General features: G+C 44.7%; 2 long non-coding RNA genes across 6 annotated transcripts in view; one reads left to right on the top strand and one right to left on the bottom strand.

Moving 5' to 3' along the window:
* Nucleotides 1-24276, top strand: part of LOC139036569 (uncharacterized) — a 130458-nt gene that overhangs the window by 75090 nt on the left and 31092 nt on the right. The window lies entirely within an intron of this gene.
* The window catches only part of LOC110124228 (uncharacterized), a 122140-nt gene that overhangs the window by 73631 nt on the left and 24233 nt on the right, over nucleotides 1-24276 (bottom strand). For all 5 annotated transcript variants that reach the window (XR_011489375.1, XR_011489377.1, XR_011489373.1 and 2 more), the window contains exon 2: nucleotides 11879-12040. This is a non-coding gene — a long non-coding RNA (uncharacterized lncRNA). The remainder of the gene's footprint in view (nucleotides 1-11878; nucleotides 12041-24276) is intronic.

Raw genomic sequence — 24276 nt, 5'->3', positions numbered from 1 at the left:
GGAGGGAGAGGAGGTGGGAGATGGTGGAGCTGAAGGGTCATCAGCAACAGGAGACGGAGGGCAAGCTGGAATTTTACTCAAGCCTGACATTGATGGCACAGGTTCTGGTTCGTTACTCAATTCTATCCACCTTCTTGAAAAAACGATCCAGTGACGTCTGGGTATATCCTGGGCTTGAAACGAAGGTACTGTACTCCTGTACTCTAAACAGTACTGCCCAGTAAGGTACGCAAACGCACAGTCACTTGTAGAGGATGCTCACACGTGACAATACATGCCAGGCACAGGAACTAACCTACGTGATTGACAGGTGAACGCATGTGTGCATCTTTGAAAGTTCGAGACTCGAAGGTTCATATGTAGGGAACTTACATCCTCTCAACCAGTCTTCACAGCAACTTTGTAAGGAAGAGGTAAGAACACTCATTTTACAGATGAGGAATCTGAGGCTCAGAGATGGTAAGCAATTTGCTTAAAGTCACACAGCTCACACACGGTAGGTTGAAATTCAAACACAACTATACCAGAGTACAATGCCAATGCACTTTCCTCTACTAATTCTAGATATCAGAGGAAAAAAGGGGGACACTTTACATCAGAGGAACTAATTGTCCAAAAAGCATCTAAGAATATGTTTTATTGCACTCATTTCTGAAGGCTGGTCTGTTCACAGAAGGCTCCAAACACAGTTAACTGGGTGCTACCTTCCTGCATAGAGAATAACTAGCCCAAAACACAGGCAAAATGTAGCCCCAAACCACCCAAAACATAGGCAACTTTAGGGATGGGAACTTGAAATGGCTTGTGGTTGCCAGTAGTACAGTATATCACTTCTGAAACACAACGTTTGAGAGTTAAAGTCTGGGAAGGCAGGATAACTCATTCCTCTGGGGATGTCAGCCAGCCATTTGTGGCTATAACACAGTAGGTTGTAGAAAGGCTTCAGATCTGTGTGCATGTACACTTTTGAAGAAGTTCAGCTGGTTTATTTGCAGAAAGATGCTCCAATCTACAAATGGGCCAATTTCCATTTGGAGCTGAAACAGTAATATAGAAATTGCCATAATTTAGTCTACTCACGATGTAGGTAGAACCTGCCCGTATCAAATTAGATATTCATGTTCCTTTTCTACTTTATTTCTATATTTAGTTTATTCCCTCTCAAAGATGTGTAACCAAAAGATTATAAAGAAGGAGAGGAAGAAAGAAAGAAAGAAATCTTTCTTCTCTATATGTGCGTTTTATCAGCACAGTCTCAGCCTGAGATCCCTTGGGGAAAGCCTTTCAAGACAGGCAAAATAATGTCCTTCCTGCCACAACATAATTTCCCAGCTGCCAGGGGAAAACTACATATTGTACCCTAAACAACAACTAGGAGAGAATAGATAATAATCACTCCCCAAGGGCACTCGCTTCAGCTTCCCTCAGAAAGGGCTGTAGAAATGATCTTGAAGTAACTATTGACTCTGTATTTTAAAAGAGACACAACAGACTCCTGTCCTTCCTGATTGGAAAGACTGTACTGCTTTTTTGCAGGCGAGTCTCCATTTTTATTTAACAAACTATGGCACAAGTGGCCTCAGGCACGGGAACAACCAGGGTGGAACAGATCTCATCTGGGCAAAGGTTCATCTGAGTGGGAAGAAAAGTCTGCAGAAGGGTTCAAATTTCTTTCTTAGTCCTCCTCCCAAGATGTTCTTATAAGTGTGAAAATCCTGTGATGGCCACAGCAATAAGTGTGAAAACCACATGTTTTGATGCAATACAAGTCTATACAATTTTTATCCGGAAGCTTACAAGAAACACGTGCCACTTTCTCAGAATCACCTGACTGAAAGCAAGTGTAGCTTGGAAAAGCTCCTCTTGCTTTCCCCAGTACTCAGAAATGCTGGGGGGCCCAGTCCCTCAGGTAGCTGCTCTGTGAGAGCTCAAATTCCCCCCTTTCCTTTTTTTCTTTGTAAGAATTACACAGGCTGACATCCTCAGGGCTCCTGCAAGCTGGCACATAGCGGCCCTGCCCTCTCATGCCTCCCTTAATGGACAGACACCTTGGAGAAAGACTCATAACTGAGTCTGAGAGGGTGCCCCCAAGCCTTCCATCCTCCCTGCCAGAGGTTTCTGCTAAAAACTCAGAAGTGGTTAGCGCTATTTTTATCAAAAGCAAATAGAAAATAATAATTTCCTCAGGATACACATCCTCTCAGAAAAGAAAAAAAAAATTCTTGCTTTGACAGAAAAAGGAAATGGATAGAGAGTCAGTTGAGAGTCCTTTTTGTTTCTTCATGATCAACGTTCCTCCCACCATAGCCAAGAGATTCTTACCCTTCCTTGAAAGGGGTCTCCTGAGCAGATTCAGTGCTGTCTCACAGCTTTGATCCCAGCAGGTAACAGCTATCTAATTTCCAAGCCCAGCCTCCGGGGCCCCTGGCTCTGGGGTGTAACAGCCCCCACTGTCAGGAGCCACTTCTCAGGGGGACACCCACCCCGCCCCCAGCAACCCCGCGTGTTGTTATTTGCCTTCGCTTTCTCCAGACATGCCCTCCCATCGCCTGTGTGTTGGCGTCCTTCACAAGCTTGATGACTTAGAGTCCATCACGCTTCACAGCTCCCTTTTCCTGACCAAGATCAGAAAATGTGCTTCTTTAACTTTTTTTCCTGCGAGTCCCAGCTTCTCTGCCATGTTTTGGCTTGCCTCTGAGCCCTGTCACTCTCCACTTTTCCTCTGCTGAAGAGAGGCTGCTGTGATGGGAAGATCATCCTGGGGTCCCCGTGCTTTGGTTCTCAGATTCGCATTTTGGATCCAGAAATAGCTCAGTTAACTCAGGGTAACAATGGATTTTTTTTTTTTTTCACTAGCTTTTAAATATAGTACTGGGAAAAAATATTTCACAGTTTTGGGCACCTATGGGAAATTAACTAAAAATCCACCCCTCACCCCCAACTGAATGTGCTAAAAATAAATGGAAGGCCTGAATCATCTATTTTCTGCTCTAAATTATGGTTGAATAAAAAAGAATGGAATAACACCATTTACAGCAACATGGATGGACCTAAAGATTATCATACCAAGTGAAGCCAGTCAGATAAAGAGAAATATCGTATGATATCACTTATTTGTGGAATTAAAAAAAAAATGAGAGTAATTTATTTACCAAACTGAAACAGACTCACAGACATAGAAAACACTCTTACAGTTACCAAAAGGGAAGGCAGGGGAGGAATAAATTAGGAGTTTGGGATTAACAGATACACACTACTATACATAAAATGGATAAGCAGTAAGGATCTACTGTACAGCACAGGAAACTATATTCAATACCTTGTAATAACCTAAAATGGAAAAGAATGTGAAAAAGAATATGTATATGAACACCTGAATCACTTTGCTGTACATCTGAAAATAACACAACATTGTAAATCAACTATAGTTCAATTTCAAAATTAAAAAATAAAAAAAGCTATGGCTAGGTTTTTGAAGGTGAAGAATAGTTATGGAGGAATTAGCATCAAATAAAAATGTCATCCATAGCTTCGTATCTTGTTCTGATGATTTTAATGGAGAGACACAATTTATTATCCTGAAATGTGAAAATTTGACCTAATCGGGTCACCAGATAGATGAGTCAAATTAAACAGGAGGAAAGAAACCAAATATTAGCTGAAGAGTCTTGGAAAGTTCCACGGAACTGTTTGCATTTTTCAAGAATCGCCCAACAGTTGCCCCCATACATAACTATTCTGGAGATGAGCCTGGCCTGTTACCCAGGTCTGAAGTATGTCAGGGTGTTCCTGACTCAGGAGTTTATATTCTATGAAATTTGCTTCTGTATAGACTGAACAGCTGCTTGGCATTTACTTGTCACATGTGAAGTATAAATTACTGCCATGCCAAAGACATCCTTTATGCATAATGTCAGTTTCAGCTCTTGGTTGGATTCTCCCACTCCAGAAATGAACCAGCGAGACCATTCCAGATTTTCCAAACATCTTAAATAAAGGAAATCCCATCTCACCATGTGAAATCCTCTTGCAGAGAAAAGGAAATATGACCCAAGCTGTTGACTCATTCTGATAAGTAGTCTGAAATTCAGAAAAAAATCTGAAGAACTGTGGTTGTAAAGAAAATTGGCAATTACTTCATGTGTCAAATACTTTGAGTGTCAAAACATTCTCTTTGATGGTTTAACTTACGTATGACACCACATAGGTTGTTGACATGTTGTTGTTTTAAAAAATAGGGAGTTCCCTGGTGGTCCAATGGTTAGGGCTGTGCGTTTTCACTGCTGTGGTCTGCTTTCAATCCTTGGATAGGGAACTAAGATTTCCCCCGCACCCCAAAAATGTAAAAGAATTAAAAAAAACACATTCGTTACCTTTTTAGAATATTTACTTCCATAGAATAGAAAATGTAAGATTAATTAATTCTTATGAGTCAGATCTGGTTGGTAAGGTGTTGGTTAGACAGGTTATCACCACTTACAAAGGGATAAAAGTGAAAGAAATTTAAGTCTCTCTAAGGTCAGAGATGACTCAGTGGTGATTAATTCACACCCACACGGCAGTGAGGGGACTAAGAGCCTATTCGTCTTCCGAAATACATTATCCAGAAGCCCTCTCATGGACCTAAGGCTTATGAAGGTTTTTTGATGGCTTTTGTTTCCCACTGCTAGGTGCTGTAGTTATTCATCCAAGAAGATAAAATCACAGACCGAAAGGGCTGAACAAATCTTGGAGAAATCCAGGTTTCCCTTTTCTGTAGACAAGGCAAATTAGGCCTCTGCAAGATTACCAAAGTCAGGCATGACTCATGACTACAGTATGAGTCTTTTGGCTCTTTCTGAGGTGTGGGATGGCTCTTTTCTTCTCCTGCTTAACACTGCTGGGGCCTATTTTTGGGGCTGACAGTTAAAAATGTTCATCAACTGTACTTAAGGTACCGTGTGCTGCTTCTGGTGAATCAGTAGTAGTTTTTATATTATATTTGGGGGGCAGATTTCATCTACCAGCATAAAACATCATCATATATTTTCAATTCGGCCCCCTTCCCATGCAGAGGCATTGCATCCTGCCTGTCATAGGCAACTGAGGGCGAGACACATGCACCGTGTGAAAAATTCATTACTGCCTTGCCTAAGGAAAGAGACAGATTCTATCAGCATGTCTAAGCTTTTGCAGATAACAAGAGGGCAACGTCTTGGCTTCCTAAGAATACTGCAGGCTTTTAGTTTTTTTTCTGCCTTTTGAAAATTCATTCTTGTCTAATGATTAGGTATGGGTAAAAGTGAGTTAAGTACTGCCTGACAGTTGGCTCAATAGAAGCTCTGTAATATCACCTCTCCTGGTCTTCTTTGATATAGAACCAGCCATCTGTATCAACGGCTTCTCTGCTTCTTTAATAAGTTGTAAATTGAGTAACATAATTCTTCCCATGTCCAAGGCTAGTCAGCCAAAACACTGTGTTCAGAAATTGGCTGGCTGTGTGTTATAACTTGTCTGTCAACACTTCCTTTCATTACAGTCTTGTGCTTGGTTTTTGGAGACTGCACGGACCTATTCACTAGAGATTTACTTAACTTGGGTGTGTGCTCACGTTATTCTGTGCTCGAGTTAGACCAAAATCTCACATTCCACAACTGTCTCTAGACCGTCACCAAGAGGAGAAAGGATCCGTTTGGGGGTTTGCCAAGGCTCCTTGTGAGACTTCTCTTTTCACAATTAATAAGGTTGATCAAATCTATCAACTTTTGTTCCTTGTGCTATCATCTCATAGAAATGGCCTATTCTTGAGTCTTGTAGTTTACTCTCCTTTTTCTTGTGAATATATGTGTAAGGAACCCATATAAGAGGTAAGTCCAGTGAAAGAAAGCCCTTTCCTGTGGATTAAACTTTATTAGAGCTTTTTCAGAAATGAAATAGACAACCTTTTAAAGACAGGACACATGGTCATACAAGTATTTATCAAGAGAATGGATTTCCATGTTAACTTGAAGGTTGAAACAGATTCTTTCTAAAACTCCTTCTGAAGCTAACATTTGTTGAAACTATATGCACTTAGTTTAATATAGGGGAGCCCAGGGAAGCTTAACAAATATAAATGGAAGATTTTTTTTTTCTTATTATCAGTTTTACTTGAAAAAGTAAAAATGTTCTTTTTTGTTGCTCTTGTTGAAAGAGTCATATGGGATAAGGGTTTTTGTTTTGGAACAAAAGAAGGGCGGTTTAGTTTGTGTGGCGTGGTGAGAAATTATCTTAAGCTGGAACACATGTCACAGATCCTTCTGTAAGAGCAGCCTGAGGCTGATTTAGCATTTCCTTAAGGATGGAAGTATCACTGTCTCGGTCCAGGCAAAGGTAAGATGCCCCAGAAATACAGATCATCTCCCCAAATATTTATGAGGCAGCCCTTTTTCTCGAGCCAGCAAAAACAGGTAACGACTGCATCTTTGGGTTGAGGTGGTAAACAACTCAGGCATCTCAACCGTGCAGGGAGGGGGGACACAGAGGAAATGCAGTTTCATTTCCCAGTAACTCCCCTGACCTGAATTAAGGTGGGAGCCCAGGAGAACATCTAAAATAGCAGCATGCAAACTCCAGAAGGACAGGGCCATGCCCGCTTCACAACACTCTGAGTCCCAAACTCTTTCTGGTCATTGTACAATATGAGTGAAAACTCCTCCAGGATGAATCACGCTTCTAGAATTTTAGATAGTCGCTGCAAAGGACAAAGACCCACAGCCATGCGGTATCACACCAGTTTAATAAAGCTACCTGACATCTGCCAGCCTGAATACAGACCCTGGCAATGGCAGGGGAAGAAGAAATTCAGATGTTCCTCAGAGAATCATTGTTGATGGACTCAGTCTCTTCGCTATAATTACAGGACAACTTTGAGCTTATCAAAGGCTCTCAGAATATCACCACTGAGATTTTTCTCTAAGCCTTCACAAATACAGTGATTAATAAAGCAATTTCAAAGGACTATAATCCTGGGCTGTGATTCACATGACTGTGAATTATGATTAACACCAAATCACCAAGATAATTTCTGTATGAACACATGGTCATGTAGAAAGTGGGGGGGAGCACTGCTGAGCTTCAAGAGAAGACTGAGATGTAATCACTTTCCTGTGTTTGTGTGGTTCTGATCACGTGTACCATGAACTGAGCCTCAGTTTTCTGATCTGCGAAATGGGGGCACTGATGGTGGCCCTTTTGGAGGTCTGTGAAGGTGGTAATCAGTTATCATTTGCCTTCCTGCGGTGGCTTGCAGAAAGTCAGGCATTGTAAAAGAAGCAAGTGTCTGCATGTTGGAGTCAATGACGACCACGCTTTTCTCCACAGTGTCATAGGCACCCTAGACCTCCCCTGATTCGGCAGGCCGTTGCAGAATGCCCAGCGTCCACTGAGCCATGGCCAGCCCTCCAGGGAGCAAGCGCACCAAATGCAAACATCCAGAGGGTTCTGACTCTCAAGTGTCTTACAGAAAATAGAGCCAGGAGCTCCATCTGGCACTCCATTTGCTAAATGTCCCGTGGATGTCAAATACTGAGAAATGGGGCTCTTTATAATCCCAGGGAATAAGACTTCCGCTCAGCAGCTTTCTAATGGACACGCACCACACTCTGTGAAGCAGGAGCCCTCCGCTGCGTGGACTGGTCACGGAGGATTGTACACCAGCCCCTCCCTACTTCGACCTCCGCTGCGGGGTACGGGGACGCCCAGCTGTGGATGAAGGGCTGGTCGGCTTCAGAGGCGTGCGAATACGCCTGTTGCCGATAGAGGGCAGTGTTGCACGTCTGCAAAAGCTCACGCTCCACCGCCTCACAAGACCACCTAAGCTCTTTCCTCGGCCCTCCTGCAACTCCAGCACCAGTTTAATAACGAACAGGAGCAATTAAAGCATCTACCCCACGAAACAGATGGCTTCTGGTCAAAGCTCATTATTGCTACATCACCACTTTGATACTGGAAAGGGCTTCTTAATAATTCATTATTATTCCTCACCAGTACTTTTCTGCCGAAGACATGTATTAGCCTCACTTTTCAAAAGATAGATCCAGAGAGACTTATTACATGGCATAAGTCATTCAGTCCAGAGCCAGACAGACCTAGAAAGTACCTCAGGGTTTCTGCATTATGCTGAGGCGTTCTCAAAAAGACTGCTTTGCTGTCTTTTGAATGGAAACTGCCCATGGTCTTCCTTTGCTCTTTTTTTTCCCCTAAAGAAAATACTTTTATTTAGTTGGCTGCACCAGGTCTTAGCTTTAGTTGCAGTACGTAGGATTCCCCGACCAGGGATTGAACTCAGGCCCCCTGAGTTAGGGGCATGACACCTTAGCCTCTGGACCACCAGGAAAGTCTGGCTTCCTTTGCTCTTGATTAATTGTCTGGTTTGGAAAATCACTAAGACTTCACAGATGGGACCCCTTTCCCCACCGCCCCCTAACTGCCATTTATCTCAGTTACAGTTGATAACTGATGACCAAACCAGCTAATTAAGCCCATTCTGCAGCTCAAGGAAAGTCAGAAGGGGATGGGAAACAGACACATATAATCAAGTCAAAGAGTGCGACTGATTCCAGCGATTAAGGGTAAGAGAGTTTTCATCCTTCAGTGTCTCCTCCCTGCTCTTATGTAACTGAGAACAGCTTGCCCAGAGCTAGGAAGCTGTCAGCTCACTCTCCCGCACTCTCCCACTTTCGACCCCTGACTCCTACAGAATCTCATTCTGCAAAGCCACATTCTGAAGGTATTGAATCACTTTTTGGCTAAGCACATGTTGGCTTTGGTGTCACCTACATACACAGCCTTTCTGCTTTATTTGAGGCTGGGTGACACATTCTCTTATGTAATAGGCTGGCAGCCGAGGAAGACTGAAAGCCTCCCTCTTATGTATGAAGTGTCATCTCTAAAGTGGAGACTATTTCTTGCAGAATGGCACTGATAAATTGATAAGTGGAATCAGCTGACAAACAGCGCCCAACAGTGCAGGCTCCTCTCACTACCAATTTATCTCTAAAACACGGTTAGGCAAAAGAAGGCTTTCTGGCCTATGTAAGTGCCATTACGTATTTCGGAATGACAGATTAAAATAAGGATTTGTAGTCAAACCTTGCCGGTAAATGTACATTTATCACTTATTGCAACGTGGTCCAGTGGAACATAGGGCCAGGCCTGGATGCTGGCATAGCAGGCAGCAGAAGTTTCTGTTTTGGGCTGTGAAAAGTTTCTCTCTCTGGTGGCAGCTCTGTCTGGCACATTTTTCAACCGCCTAGAAAAGACTGTTGGCCCCCAGATAGTCAAGTGTTACTTTCGCTCTTACTAAGCACTGTGCCAGTCTCGGGGCAGTCGGAAAGGGTGGAGGAGAGCACGATGCTTTGATGGCTCTGGCCTGGTCTAAAGTGACACACCCAAGTCTGAAGGGTTTGTACCCACATCCTTTCCGTTGCAGCTGGGTTGCTGGTGGCAATCACCTTTGCAAGATCTGTTGGATACAGTACCAACTAGAACTCAACGAAATCTCGATATACGTGGGCCATAGGCTTAGTCCTCTCTCTTGGGGGATTCAGAGACCACTAGAAGACCATTTGGCCCAAAGTCTGAACAAGTTTCTCTGATCCAAAATGGCAGCTTGATTCCAGGTGACTTGGATGTGGCCAACTGTTTCATTCAAAACATCGTCAAACATCAGACATGAAAGAGCTCTCAAGGCCGATGTAGTCCAACTGGTCAGCTCACTTTATGCACAGGTACACTGAGGTTCAGGGAAGTGCAGAGATTTGCCCTCAGGTTGAGGCGATGAAGAAAAGACTCTGCTTCTGGAGTCAGAGGTTCAAGGGTGACTATTTTAGTTACCCTTGAACAGAACCTCTCTGAGACCCACATTACTTTTTGTTACTGTTGATTTTCTTTTTTTTTTTTTTTGAGTTGTTGATGATAGGTGAACCACTCATTTCCGTGTGCCTCAGCATTGCCTGGAAGACTTGATAGACATACTGTTTCTGAACTCCCTGCCAGCCTTCCAGCAGAGATTTGAATCAGGTTTCCTTGGGTCTGTCTGAGGGGCACCATGGAGAATGATGTGATCTTTGCCATCTCAACATGGCACAGTGTCCCATTGGGTCTCTTCGCTCTGTTTTTTAGATGTGATCCTGAGAATGTAGCCCAATAACAATTGGCTTCACCCATCTTCTATTCCATCTTCCCCCTCCTCTCTTCTGATCACCAACACCTTCCTCCTCCTTTTGCCCTATTCAGGACATAGACATACACAGCCTGTCTAGCTGTTGCCATTATTAAGGCTTCCAAAAGGTCTGACCTTGAGGGTAAGTGTGAACACATATCAACTTCATGGGGCATAGGCCATTATGTCCTGACTTGCTTGCTACATTCTATTGTGAGCACAGGACTAGATACAGTGGGAATTTCACTCAAGTGCCTTGTTGACGGAGATGTTACATGGAACCCATGAAATCCTGCTACTTCTCCATGGCCTAATACTTAACATTATCTATGTAATAGAATACATTGGCAATTGGTAACTGGACAAATACACGTACATTTTTTTAGGCTACTCCAGTGGTATGCAATATATTTCTATTTCTAATTCTGACCATAACACATTTTCTACCATTCTTCTAGAACTATAAAAATGAAAATCAATGACAGGAATGAGAAGATCATTCACTATGTAGTTTTCTGTTGTGCCCACAGTTTTAGTTATTTATGTTTAAAATGCATGCATGCATGCTACATCAACCTCATGGACTGTAGCCTGCCAAGTTCCTCTGTCCATGGGATTTCCCAGACAAGAACACTGGATTGGGTTGCCATGCTCTCCTTCAGGGGATCTTCACAACCCAGGGATTGAACCTGTGTCTCCTGCATTGGCAGATGGATTCCTTACCACTCAGCCACCAGGGAAGCCCATGTTTAAAATGACATAGTTCAAAATAGGTCAACACTGTTCAAACACTTTATAAAGACCTAGAATTTCTTATTTTTTTAATGTTCTGATTTTTTCTTACTGAAAAGACAAAATTATAATCAACGAAATTAAAGAGAAAATAATCTGCTATTTAAGCACTGCAGAAGATCGTCTTCTTTTCATTTCCTTTCTGGCTTTGTTCATAGACTTGAAACTTAAGGAGGTTTGTTTTTTATTCTCATCTCAGCAAGTATGAATCTGAGAAAGGAGCTTAACTTTAAGAAGTAGGAATAAATGTCCATCTCATTCATGTCAAGGGGGAGTTATGGGAATCTGGGGATTCTACAGGTGAAAATGGTTTATATGTTATAAAGTGCCTTAAATGCCGAAAGGATTGTCATTTTGATCAAAGTCTCTCATTTCATGATGGTGTTCTCCATCTCTTTAAAAAAGCTGTTGGCATCTGTTTTTAGAGGATGACAAATACAAGGTAAAATGAAGAAAGATGAAAGGATCTGCAAAGATTTCAGAGTATTTGACCCAAAGAGGAAAAAGCTGAAAAGCTTCTTAATATCTTTAAGGATATAAAGTCCTATGATAAAGTGTGAGTGGGAACCAGCTGTTACCCATCTCTTTGGAGGTCAAATAAAGAAGTTATGGACTTCATTTTGAAGAGGCCATTTAAGTTTTCTTAAGATCAACTTCCTGACTGTAGGGATTTCTGCCAACTGGGAAGGGATGGTGTAGCATGAACCTCCTGCCTTGTGTCTTGAAGCATGTTATGTTCATCTACTGTCATGTACAAAATACCCTAAAACCTCATGGTGTGAAATAAGCAAGCACAGTTTTATGATGCTTTTGGCTTCTGTGGTTCAGGGATTCAGATGGGGCGTAGAACGGTTTGTGTCTGCTCTACTGTGGGGAAGCTTCAGAAGTCTGGAAGGAACTTACATGATCTTGGAACCATCAGCAGGTGTCTTCACTCACATGTCTGATGTCTAGGGCCAGGTTGTGCATCTCTCTCTAGGTCCAGCTAAGATGTCTTCAGGTGGTTGTTGCATCAGCTTCTCCAACACGGCAGCCTCAGGGTGGCTGGACATCTTACATGTGGCTCTAGGAACAAAGGCAAAAGCTGCTTGGCTTTTAAATCACACAAGTGTCATTTCTGCTTAACTAGGACTGTGGAAACAGTCAGAATCCCATCCAGATTCAAGGGGAGGGAACACCAATGTTAGTTCTCAATGGAGGACTATCAAAGAACTTGTAACCAGGTTTGAAAACTATCACAAAGAACTGACTGTAATCCATTTATTCACTCCACCTACCAGTGTTTCTTAAGCCCAGACACCAGGCTGGGATAACTAAGAAGAATTCAACACATCCCGGCCAGCCTGGAGGAGTTCCTGGCCCAGTGGCAGTGGAGAAGAGCAGAGTCAAGGTGATAAACTTGGGGAGGGACCCTGTGAAGCCCACTCAGGTTTTCTACCACGAAGACCCTCCTCTCTGGGAATGAATGCTCTAGGTGAAAATTCCTGGTCCTTCTGAATCCAACTAAGCTATGAGTAGTTTTTCTTTTTTTTCCCCCAACATCATTCGTTTTTAATTTTTTTTCATTTATTTTTATTAGTTGGAGGCTAATTACTTTACAATATTGTAGTGGTTTTTGCCACACATTGACATGAATCAGCCATGGGTTTACATGTGTTCCCCATCCTGATCCCCCCTCCCGCCTCCCTCCCCATCCTATCCCTCTGGGTCTTCCCAGTGCACCAGCCCTGAGCACTTGTCTCATGTATCCAACCTGGGATGGTGATCTGTTTCACCCTTGATAGTATACTTGTTTCAATGCTATTCTCTCAGAACATCCCACCCTCACCTTCTCCCACAGAGTCCAAAAGTCTGTTTTGTACATCCGTGTCTCTTTTTCTGTTTTGCACATAGGGTTATCGTTACCATCTTTTTAAATTCCATATATATGTGTTAGTATACTGTATTGGTGTTTATCTTTCTGGCTTACTTCACTCTGTATAATGGGCTCCAGTTTCATCCATCTCATTAGAACTGATTCAAATGAATTCTTCTTAATGGCTGAGTAATATTCCATTGTGTATATGTACCACAGCTTCCCTATCCATTCATCTGCTGATGGGCATCTAGGTTGCTTCCATGTCCTGGCTATTATAAACAGTGTTGCGATGAACATTGGGGTGCACGTGTCTCTTTCAGATCTGGTTTCCTCAGTGTGTATGCCCAGGAGTGGGATTCCTGGGTCATATGGCAGTTCTATTTCCAGTTTTTTACAGAATCTCTACACTGTTCTCCATAGTGGCTGTACTAGTTTGCATTCCCACCAGCAGTGTAAGAGGGTTCCCTTTTCTCCGCACCCTCTCCAGCATTTATTGCTTGTAGACTTTTGGATGGCAGCCATTCTGACTGGCATGAGATGGTACCTCATTGAGGTTTTGATTTGCATTTCTCTGATAATGAGTGATGTTGAGCATCTTTTCATGTGTTTGTTAGCCATCTGTATGTCTTCTTTGGAGAAATGTCTGTTTAGTTCTTTGGCCCATTTTTTGATTGGGTCATTTATTTTTCTGGAATTGAGCTGCAGGAGTTGCCTGTATATTTTTGAGATTAATTATTTGTCTGTTTCTTCATTTGCTATTATTTTCTCCCATTCTGAAGGCTGTCTTTTCACCTTGCATATAGTTTCCTTTGTTGTGCAAAAGCTTTTAAGTTTAATTAGGTACTATTTGTTTATTTTTGCTTTTATTTCCAATATTCTGGGAGGTGGGTCATAGAGGATCCTGCTGTGACTTATGTCAGAGAGTGTTTTGCCTATGTTCTCTTCTAGGAGTTTTATAGTTTCTGGTCTTACATTTAGATCTTTAATCCATTTTGAGTTTATTTTTGTCTATGGTGTTAGAAAATGTTCTAGTTTCATTCTTTTACAAGTGGTTGACCAGTTTTCCCAGCACCACTTGTTAAAGAGGTTGTCTTTTTTCCATTGTATATCCTTGCCTCCTTTGTCAAAGATAGGGTGTCCATAGGTATGTGGATTTGTCTCTGCGCTTTCTATTTTTTTCCATTGATCTATATTTCTGTCTTTGTGCCAGTACCATACTGTCTTGATGACTGTAGCTTTGTAGTAGAGCCTGAAGTGAGGCAGGTTGATTCCTCCAGTTCCATTCTTCTTTCGCAAGATTGCTTTGGCTATTCAAGGTTTTTTGTATTTCCATACAAATTGTGAAATTATTTGTTCTAGTTCTGTGAAAAATACTGTTGGTAGCTTGATAGGGATTGCACTGAATCTATAGATTGCTTTGGGTAGTACAGTCATTTTCACAATATTGATTCTTTCAATCCATGAACACGGTATATTTCTCCATTTATTTGTGTCCTCTTTGATTTCTTTCATCAGTGTTTTATAGTTTTCTATATATAGGTCTTTCATTTCCTTAGGTAGATATACTTCTAAGTATTTTATTCTTTTTGTTGCAATGGTGAATGGTATTTTTTCCTTAATTTCTCTTTCTGTTTTCTCATTGTTAGTGTATAGGAATACAAGGGATTTCTGTGTGTTAATTTTATATCCTCCAACATTACTGTATTATGAGTAGTTTTTCAATTTGTTTTTATTTCTAGCCTTTGGCTTGTGCTTTCTGTATTCCACAATCCAGGGAACTTGAATCTTTGGCAGCGAGTCCCATTCTAAATGTAAACAGATGGAGAAAGTGCCAGCCTGGCCCTGCAGAATGCATTCGAAGGCAATAACATGCTGACACTGGTTGGGCAAATGAAGCTGCATTAAACAACTCTGTTTGCTGAGCCCTTTCCCAGAGGACCCAGAAGTTTCACATTGGTGAGGGGCACAGCTAATGCCTCTCTCAGGGTTCCCCCACCGGGAAGGGCTCCATCTCAGCTCGGTAGACATTTGTACAGCAAATGAGACCCTTGTTCGTGAGCTTTCAGGGGAATATACCAGGTTAGCTGGAGTGACTTTTAATTATTTCTTTTATGTTCTCCAGCTTTTCCCAGGGTAGAGAATACAACAAAGCCGCCTCAAACCCAACTCCTGTTGCCACTACTTAAAATAACTTTGTGACTGACATGGGCCCCACCAACTCAGAATCAGATTTCAATTTGTTCTGTCTCTTCCCCATCCTGCCGTCTTGGCACAGGGAAGGGCTGGACAAACTCAGTTTACCTTCCAGCCCAGGATCAGGGCTTCTGGTTTTTGCTTTCCTTAATCAGGACAGGAGGAGGTAACACTCCATTGCTGGTGTTGAGGGGTGTTTGTCCAGAGTATCACTTACCCTCAAATCTCTCCCGCTGGCTTAACAAAATGTCCACCACTTATGTGCTATCCCCATAATCTTGTGGTACAGTTGGCCTATGGGATGTTCAGTAAACATCAAATGTCCCCTGGTTACATGGATTAACTCAAGAAAAGCAGTGGCTGTAATAATCAACATGTACTGGGCATGTAGGATGCGCTTGACTGCCTTCTTTTCTTGCAACATCTCTTGCAAAATCCCTGCTGTATGAGTGACAACTTGATGGATTAGTCACTACTGTTACCCTTGCTTCCTAGATAAGGGATCAGGGGTTACATGGCTTGTCCTAGGTTCCATGGATATATTGTAAGAGCAAGGACTTGAACCCAAGTCTGTTTTACTCCAAAACTCTTGTTTTGAACCACTGTACAGCAATTAATTACACAGTTGGCAAAGTGTGGGAGTTTGGGATACCTGACAGGTTATGTTTTGATGGTGTTGGCTAGGGGAGGAGAGAGAGGTGTTCTTTCTTAGGGAAAACACTTGGGATGCTAAGAAGATGCAAAAATAGAATGTGAAGGATGCTGAGCATAAAGCCACACATTCAGGGTTTATTGAACACCTACTATGTGTTGACATATAGTGAAGTCAGGAGTAATGTAGAAAGACCAGCCAGAGTTACTTATGAAAGGCAGGAGGAAGACTCAAGAACAGTAGTGTGGGTGCTTTCTCTTCTGGAAGAACCCACCACCCTGGGGTCAACCAAGCGGCTTAGCGATCCCAGCCCTCGTGGCTCCACAGCCACACCCCCAGTTGCCCTGACTAAGTCCCTGGAGTCACAGAGTATATGTGTGTGTACCAAGATGCTTCAGTCATGTCCAACTCTTTTGTGACCCAATGGACTGTAGCCTGCCATGTCCCTGAGATTCTCCAGGCAAGAATACTGGAGTGGGTTGTCATGCCCTTCTCCAGGGGATCTTCCTGATCCAAAGATGGAACTCAAGTCTCTTATGTCTCCTGCATTGGCAGGCGGGTTCTTTAGGAAGTCACAGAAGATGTCTGTAGTGTTTGTGAGTAGCAGGTGTACGAAATAAGAAGCGAAATCAGGACCCAGAGCCCCAGGGACAGCGATCTGCAGAGTGGCCTGGAAACCCTCAAGAGCCCCCAGTGGGAGCAGCAGGAGCTTTGCTGCAGACCCAGTGGACAAGGAGCAGCTGGACCCTGGGGACACTGTCATCTTGGGCTCATCCCTGATGGACAGGAAGTACTTCCCTCCAGTGAGTGCTCAGTGCTACTGAAAGAATCGATGGGAGCCAGGGGCGTGGAGGGGCCAGAGGAATCATACATATTTTATGCTGTGGAATCAAATGGGAGAGGCAAAGCAATTTCTTTTTCAAATGGAAGTGGCGGAGACTCGATTTCATTTAAGATTAATAGATGCGCTGCCCAGTCATCAGAGCTCGGAGACAAAGTAAGATGAACAGGCAAGATGCTGAGCCACAAAAATGGAGCTGGGATATTCAGGGCTGCAGAGGAACACTTGGCATAAATATCACAATCCAGGTGGTGGCCTAATGTGCAGGCACCTCTTCCTTCATATCATTCGTTCCTGGAAAGTGTGGAGAAGTTGGGACATTATTTTCAAAGGACCAGGAAGATTCTGGTAATGCTGATGAAGTTAGTTCTAGTGCGTGAAAAATGATGCTCCAATAGAGTCTCTGTCCTGATAAAGTCTGGCTGAAACAACAAAACTCAGGGCTGAGGGGCGCCCGCTGATGGGTGGAGGAAGTGTGCGCGGTGGCCTCTTTCTTTCCCTGCCCTCGTGGGGGCCACCCACCTGAATCATTCCAGAGTGCTGAGCATCTAGGCTGTCTGCAGAGATGGGCAGGGACAGATACCTCACTCTTCCTTTGGGAATTTCCTTTCATGCTTAATAGCCTCTGAAGGCAAATGGAAGGTGATTTTCCAGGCCATTCCCTTTGCTTGATCTATTTCCAAACACTGTCTCTGCCTCCACTTCCTGCTCGTTCTATGAAAGGAGAGCGTGGCGGAGCTTCCTTTAGCCAAGCCCTCTTTCTCTCCTTTTGAGATCTGACACATCCTTAGGAAATCAGTTCAGAATTTACAGTGGGGGCAAGGGTGGGATCAGTGCATCTTTTATGAAAGGGAGGCAGATAGGGTGTGGTGACCAGCAGGGCCTTCCCTGTGTACAAGACAGGCGTCCAGGAAACACCCCCATTCTGCTCACCCTTTCTTCCCATGAACTATCCACGAATCTGGGTTGTCGCATCCTCCGTGTGGGTCCTGCCCTGGGCAGCAGGAGGAATAGAAGATAAGCTCCTGTTTCCTGCCTGCCAGGCATGTGCAGACTTCCTGTTCTGTCTCTTGCCCTCACTTTAACCTGTGCCCAGATCTCTGCGTGATGTACTTAGGCCCACAGGGGAGCCAAGCTGTCAGCAGCACTCCCTGAAGCCCCCGAGAGAAGAGACATCGATCAGGGAACCCTCTACCTCGGGGCGGCGTGGCCTATTTGGGAGTCACTTAGGGCTTCCCTGGTGGCTGAGACAGTAAAAATCTGCCTGCAGTGCAGGAGACCGGGGTTCAAAGCCTGAATCAGGAAGATCCTCTGGAGAAGGAAATGGCAACCCGCTCCAGAATTCCTCTGTCCTGGAGAATCCTATGGACAGAGGAGGAGCCTGGCAGGCTATGGTCCACGGGGCCGCAAAGAGTTGGATACAACTGAATGACTAACTACTAGGAAAAACAATAAATGAGCGAAGGAATACTGAATACGTCCTTGCAGGGCCCTCTGCACCACGATGCCCGCCCAGAGGACTTCCCTTTTGCAATCATGTGCATGTGAACCTCAAGTCTCCCACGCCTGCAGAAGCACTGCTGTGACTCCAAAGAGTTGGGGGGCAGCGTGATGCCAGAGGTGCTGCTGCTTCTGCTGCTGCCTGCAGGTCCTGGATGGCCCCCCATCTGTCACCCCCGGGGGGTCCTCCACTAGTGCTGCCAGCCCCCTGTGGCACAAAGCTGGGGACGGAGCCACCATTCTTTCAGGTCTGGTCAGTCCAAAACATCTTCGCCACGTGCCACTCAACTGAAAAACAAAGGAAACAAAACACTGTCCTGTCCCTCTAAAAACCGCACCCAGTCCCAGGAAGTCACGGACATGTGGGGCCAGGGTGTTGGAGAAGATGATGTCACCGCCCTCCCAGCTGCCTTGATCTGGTTTGTTTTTTAAACGATATGGGAGAGTCTTAGTTGTGATCACAAGCAGAGAAGAAACGTACCACCATGTTGACCAGGATCAACATCCCCCGGCTTTGCCGGCTCAGGGCTCCTCTACCCAGGGGGCCCTGCGGGCATCTGTGACACACGTGTCTGCGGGAGGGTGTGTGTGGGTGCAGGGAGGGCTGGGCCCCATGCAGTCCTGGCTGCGGTAGCGGACACGGAGCAGAGGCGTTCACTCATTTATAAAACCAGCCCCCTGCTTTTCCTGCAGGAGGTAACGTGCACACAGGCCTGGGGCGGGGTGGCACTCAGTTCCTGGTGTTTCCATTCCTGCAGGGGCAGTGCCAAGGTCCCTGCTGCCCGGGGGTCCTGAGACACCTCCCATGGTGCTCATTCCCACAAGTGGTCAGCAGGCCACAGGCCACTGCCAGGGACATGAAAGCATCTTCTCTCCCAACACGTCATCTTCTCCTTCTGTCCCTCTGTCTCCGTTCTTCCCCTTTTCTCTTCCTTCCGCTACCTACTCAATTTCCCCCCCACCCCTTACCAGTCTTTTGGAACTAAGAGAACTGGCGAGCCACCAACTCTTTATGACTTTGGAAAAGGCCTTTGCCCCCTTGGGATTCATGTCTTTGTGCATAGAAGCAGGAAGCTGGACTATGTCTTGGGAACAGAACCTCGGGCTGATCTTGTTGACGTGTTGACCCAAGGCCTAACTGTCCTTCCAGCCCACATAGGGTGGCGGCTGGGGGCCCCCACGGACCCTGGGCTCCATTCACAAGCTGTCCAACCACTAAAATCAGCTCTATTTGTATTTTCCTTTTGCTCTCTTGCTCACAGAAGGAATGCAGTGGCTAATCCAAGCTGCTGAGGCAGTGTTTTCTCTCTGTCACAAACCAGATTGTGCACCATCCTCTTTGAGGTACGTCTCGGCCAGTGCTGGGGGTGACCTTGGCTCTACTCTGCCCTTTACCTCGGCTTCTGAACAAAGCCAAACAGGAGCCATGAAAGAGCTGCAGGGCCAATGAAGTAATGTTTGAAAATGTTTGTGGGATCTTTGAGTTTCTCAGAGTAATTTTCTAATCCCAGAAGGACACTGTCCCTTTAAAAAAAAAAACAAGGCCATCTGAACGGTGAATTTAAATGAGTTGCGCACAATAATTTCATCTTCATGCTATAGTTGAATCCACAATCCTGGGCAGGGCCTAAATGTAACTACTTCAATTATTTATCAGAAAAATTGTTTTTCTCAACTCCACCCAGATGTTGAAATGGCTTTCTAATACAGTTTTAAAAATATGCTCCAGTTCATGACCTCAACTTCCGGGAATCATTGCGTTCCCATCAATGGACCACATCAAATCAGTTGGCTCCAAAAAGCACGAGTGATTCAAAAAGCCTGTCTCAGCTTGGCCTTAGAGGACACTCCTGCAGATGCAGGTCTGAGCTCAAACTCTTCAACCCTGGGCAAGTTTTAGCAGAGTAGAGTTGGGACGATTATGATGTTCTCATGATTAATCTCCTACACAAAAGATTGAACAGGAAATTAATGTGGATTTCTTAGAAGCCGTTGAGACTTAAAAGCCTTGGTTTTAGGGAGAATTTCAGATGCAAGACCTGCCAGGGACACTTGCCATCAGGATCATGACCTGATTGATTATCCTTTATTGTCCACAGAATCTGGTAGATGCCACCAGTGAACTTTCCAAATTGTCCGTAGGCCTCCAGTGAATTTGTTCCAGTGAAATAAGTGGGCTCCTGGGAATGTCTCCCTCAGGATATGAAGGACAAGAAGATGCTGGTACCTCAGCAGGCAAAGCCTCATCAGCAGGCTTTGGGATCCAAAGCAAGTGTTGGAGATTTTTGGAACTGAGGCCTCAGGTCAAATAGTATGATAATACTGAGCTCCATGAGATTGCCAATATTCAACTGTTTTTTTTTAAACTAGATTTTATTTATTTATTATTTTTATTTTGGGATGTGCTGGGTCTTCATTACTGCTCTGGCTTTTCTCTAGTTGTGGCAGTGGGGGCTACTCTCTAGTTGCAATATGCGAACTTCTCATTGCAGTGGCCTCCCTGGTTGGAGAGCTCGGGATCTAGGGCACATGGACTTAAATAGTTGCTACTCCTGCGCTCCAGAGCACAGACTCAATACTTCTGGTGCACAGACTTAGTTGCTCCATGGCATGCGGGATCCTCCTGGACCAGGGATCAAACCCAAATCTGCAATGCCAAGCAGATTCTCTACCACCTAGCCACCAGAGAAACACCTCAACCAGGTTTTAACCTGTAAAAATGGCTGTTTCATGTGGTTTGACCTAATGTATATATTTGACACTTGATAGTGACCTTTTTCTTTCATGGAGGCAGAAAGACCCTGTGTTGCACTTAAAATGAAATCCTACTCATGCTCAAAGATCCGTAAAGCATCCTCAGCCCAAGTGACCTTAGTCCTGTTAATTCCCCTCATGGTTTCTCACCACCCCAGTCAGAGTTAATCTCTCCATCTGGGGTTTTGCTGACAGTTGGCTAGGAGTTCTTGTGAAATATACACCTTTAACTACAGCTATTTGTATTCATGAATGCCCATTAAAATTACAAATTCTTTGAGGATGTGGTCTATCACACACATCTTTGCATCTCCTAGATGCCTTTCCACATAGTAGGCACTATTAATTATTTATTGGTTGGCTACCTGGATCTTGATGCTTTTACTAATGTAGCAAAAATTGATTACCACCAGTCAGCTCTTTCAGAATTTATAACAGGGCTATAGCTTTTGCTTCATGGAACAAAAATGATTATAGTTTTTTATATTAGGATAAGAAGGTTGTTGCCTTTTTAATCTCATGTAGCACATAGTATTTTCACAGTGTGCTTTGCATTCACATTTTCCTTTGCATTGATGTGATTCAGAAAATACTAAGAGCTGATGGGCTTCCCTGGTGGGTCAGTGGTAAAGAATCTGCCTGACAATGCAGGAGATGCAAGTTCAATCCCTGAGTAGGCAAGGTCAAGAAAATACTGAGGAGGGAGGTCAAGAATACTGGAGGCAACTGGTTCCAGTATTCTTGCCTGGAAAATCCTATGGACAGAGGAGTTTGGCTACAGTTTATGGAATCATAAGAGTCAGACACAACAGTGATTAAACTACTATAACAACAAGAGCTGACTGGTTTTCCCAGTTCTACTATGTCCCCTCAGGGGTGGAGTTAAGGGGTTCCATGGGGGCACAGAGGGTGTCACAACTACCAAAACACATGGAACTAGATCACGTGCCTGACCATAGCACATGACCAGAAGCCAAGGACTGGGAGCTTCCAGGGCAACACGCCTCTGGTGGAACTCGGCATCACTCCATCCTCCCTCCGCCCCATCGTGCCCACCTACTCCCCGCCATGGGCTACTTCTCCATGAATGGACCTGATGTTCTTCCAGATGCTGAAGCCAGAAGTCTTTGAGGCCAAATGCACCCTGCCGCCTGTCACCTCACTGACCCCCGCATCTCACTGGTCATCTCTCCGTTTTTCCATTCTGTTTCCTTCTGCTGCCCAGATGCCAAGGTCACATCCTTCATTCCTGGCTCTCCTGCTGCCTCTCTTCCCTCCTGAGACTCCTCCACCAGAGTGAGCTTTATAAGCTGCACTTCTGATCGTGTTGTTCCTCTGCTTCAAATCCTTCCTGCAGGTCACACTTGCAAGTCACACCCTTCCATCCAGTTCAGTCTTCCTCTCTGGAATCTTAGTCCATCGCCCTCCCTCTGAGCTGCTCGGAGTTCCCGTCTCCCCTTGAGTTTTATGTTTGCAGCTCCCTCTGAACGGTCAGCTCACGCCCTCCTCACAGCCAAATCCTACTGAACTGTGGGATTCAACTCAGGGTCTCCGTTATCATCCCTTCCACCAGGCTGGCCTGTGGTGGATCCCACAGCACCGAGCTCACCTCCAGCAGAGAAAGCGGAGCCATCAGTGCAGAAGCAGCTCACCTTAGCCATGACAGTGTGTTTCCTTTGCTTTGCTTACTTGATATTATGTGATGCACAGATTTTTATTCTGGGTCTATTTTCTTTGTCAGGACAGTGACTAATGGTAAAGATCCAGCTCTGGCTCTTGAAGTGCCAGTCCTAGCCTTGAGTATTTCTCTACTTGGCCTGTTACAGTGGGCATGAATTTATATATGATAGGCAGACATAGAGCCTTTTAGCTAATTACAAAGAGAACACCCCACACGGCAGCTGTCCTGCCCCCTTGGAAACAAAAGTGGAGAAAGATGCTTTGCTGGTGATTGAAGGTAAATCTGAGGTTTCAGAATTGGGATTTAGTGACTGCATGAGGAAAGGAATAAACACCCCATTGTCAGACAAAACTCAGGTCTGGCTATGAGCAAGGGGCAAAGCTGCGCAACTTTATCAGATGACAAGTTTTTATCACAAATGATGAACAGGAGGCAAAATCTCACTTTCCCAGGGTATCAAATTTGTCATAGGCCTATGCTGTGTTCAGGGTGGTCATCTCCTTCCTACTGGAGGATGTGGGGATAGGCAACCTTCAAGACCTACCTGGATGAAGCTGAACCCTAAACAAGGTGTTAAGAACCCAAACCTAGGGATGGTGCCTGAAATATGGCAGATCTGTGACTCATGCAAGCTTAGTCATTTCAAGTTGAAGCTGTGCCAGTTCACCGCCCAGTAATATTTTCCACTCAATGATCACCGATAAACAAGAGATAACCAGTCATCTCTAGATTGTGCTCAGAGCTCCAGCTCTGAGGCCCGGGCAGCTCAGAGGATCTGGAGGTGGCAAAGCAGGCCCTTCCCCTCCAGCCTATCTGCTGGCTTACACCCTCCCCCAACCCTGCCCCAGAAGACATCAACCGCTGGTGCAGCTGCTCAGCATGGAGTTGAAATTGGGGGCTTTTACATATTCAGTAGGTTTCAGAGTTTAAAGAATATTACATAATTGAAATAATATTAAAAAACAAACAAACGAACAGTTGCCTTTGCTCTACTGGTTGAAACTACAATTAGAAGCCAGCAGTCAACAGTGATGGGCTTCCTGAGTGGCACTAGTGGTAAAAACCCGCCTGCTAATGCAGGAGATGTAAAGAGATATGGGTTCGATCCCTGGGTCGAGAAGATCCCCTGGAGGAGGGCATGGCAACCCACTCCGCTATTCTTGCCTAGAGAATCCCCACGGACAGAGGAGCCTGGTGGGCTACAGTCCATAGAGTCACAAAGAGTCACACACGACTGAGTGAGCAAGCTATTCAACAGTGATGGAATCTCTGAAACAATGGGAAGAGCACCTCACATTGAAAGTAGTTCACAGCAGACATGGGAGGTTTAGCCCAGACAGGCCAGGGCTCTCAGAGGCTGCTGTGTCCAGAGGAGGCAGCAGCCAGGTGGGGCTTTGAGGGTCCCAGGTATTACAGGGCACAGCGCCTGTGAGGACTGTCCATGCTGCAAATTCAACCATCCATGAGGGAGTAGCTTGGAAGGGCCGGGGCGTTCTTGCTGCTAATTGGTTTAGTCTCAGCTCGAGTCCAGCCTCCCTTGGCAGACACAACTGTTACTATCCAAAGAGACTGAAACTCATCAGAGCTATTTGTGTCTATGTGCCAAGCCACAGAGACGATGCAGTCATGAGCATAGACCTGCGCTGAACGAGCGTGTGCCACAAACCCCTCCACATGAGAGGGGGTATAGCAGGAAGCAAGTGTTTTGAAGCGAAAACCTGTGAATACAAGATGACGATGCAACATGACAGGAGACAGGTGTGCTCTGCAGGCAGCCTCTCGCCATGGAAACTGCAGGGCAGGCACGCTGAACTTAGTGACA

Source organism: Odocoileus virginianus, chromosome 9, assembly GCF_023699985.2.
Source record: "Odocoileus virginianus isolate 20LAN1187 ecotype Illinois chromosome 9, Ovbor_1.2, whole genome shotgun sequence".
Lineage (NCBI taxonomy): Eukaryota > Metazoa > Chordata > Mammalia > Artiodactyla > Cervidae > Odocoileus > Odocoileus virginianus.
This window is presented reverse-complemented; position numbering and strand designations above follow the sequence as displayed.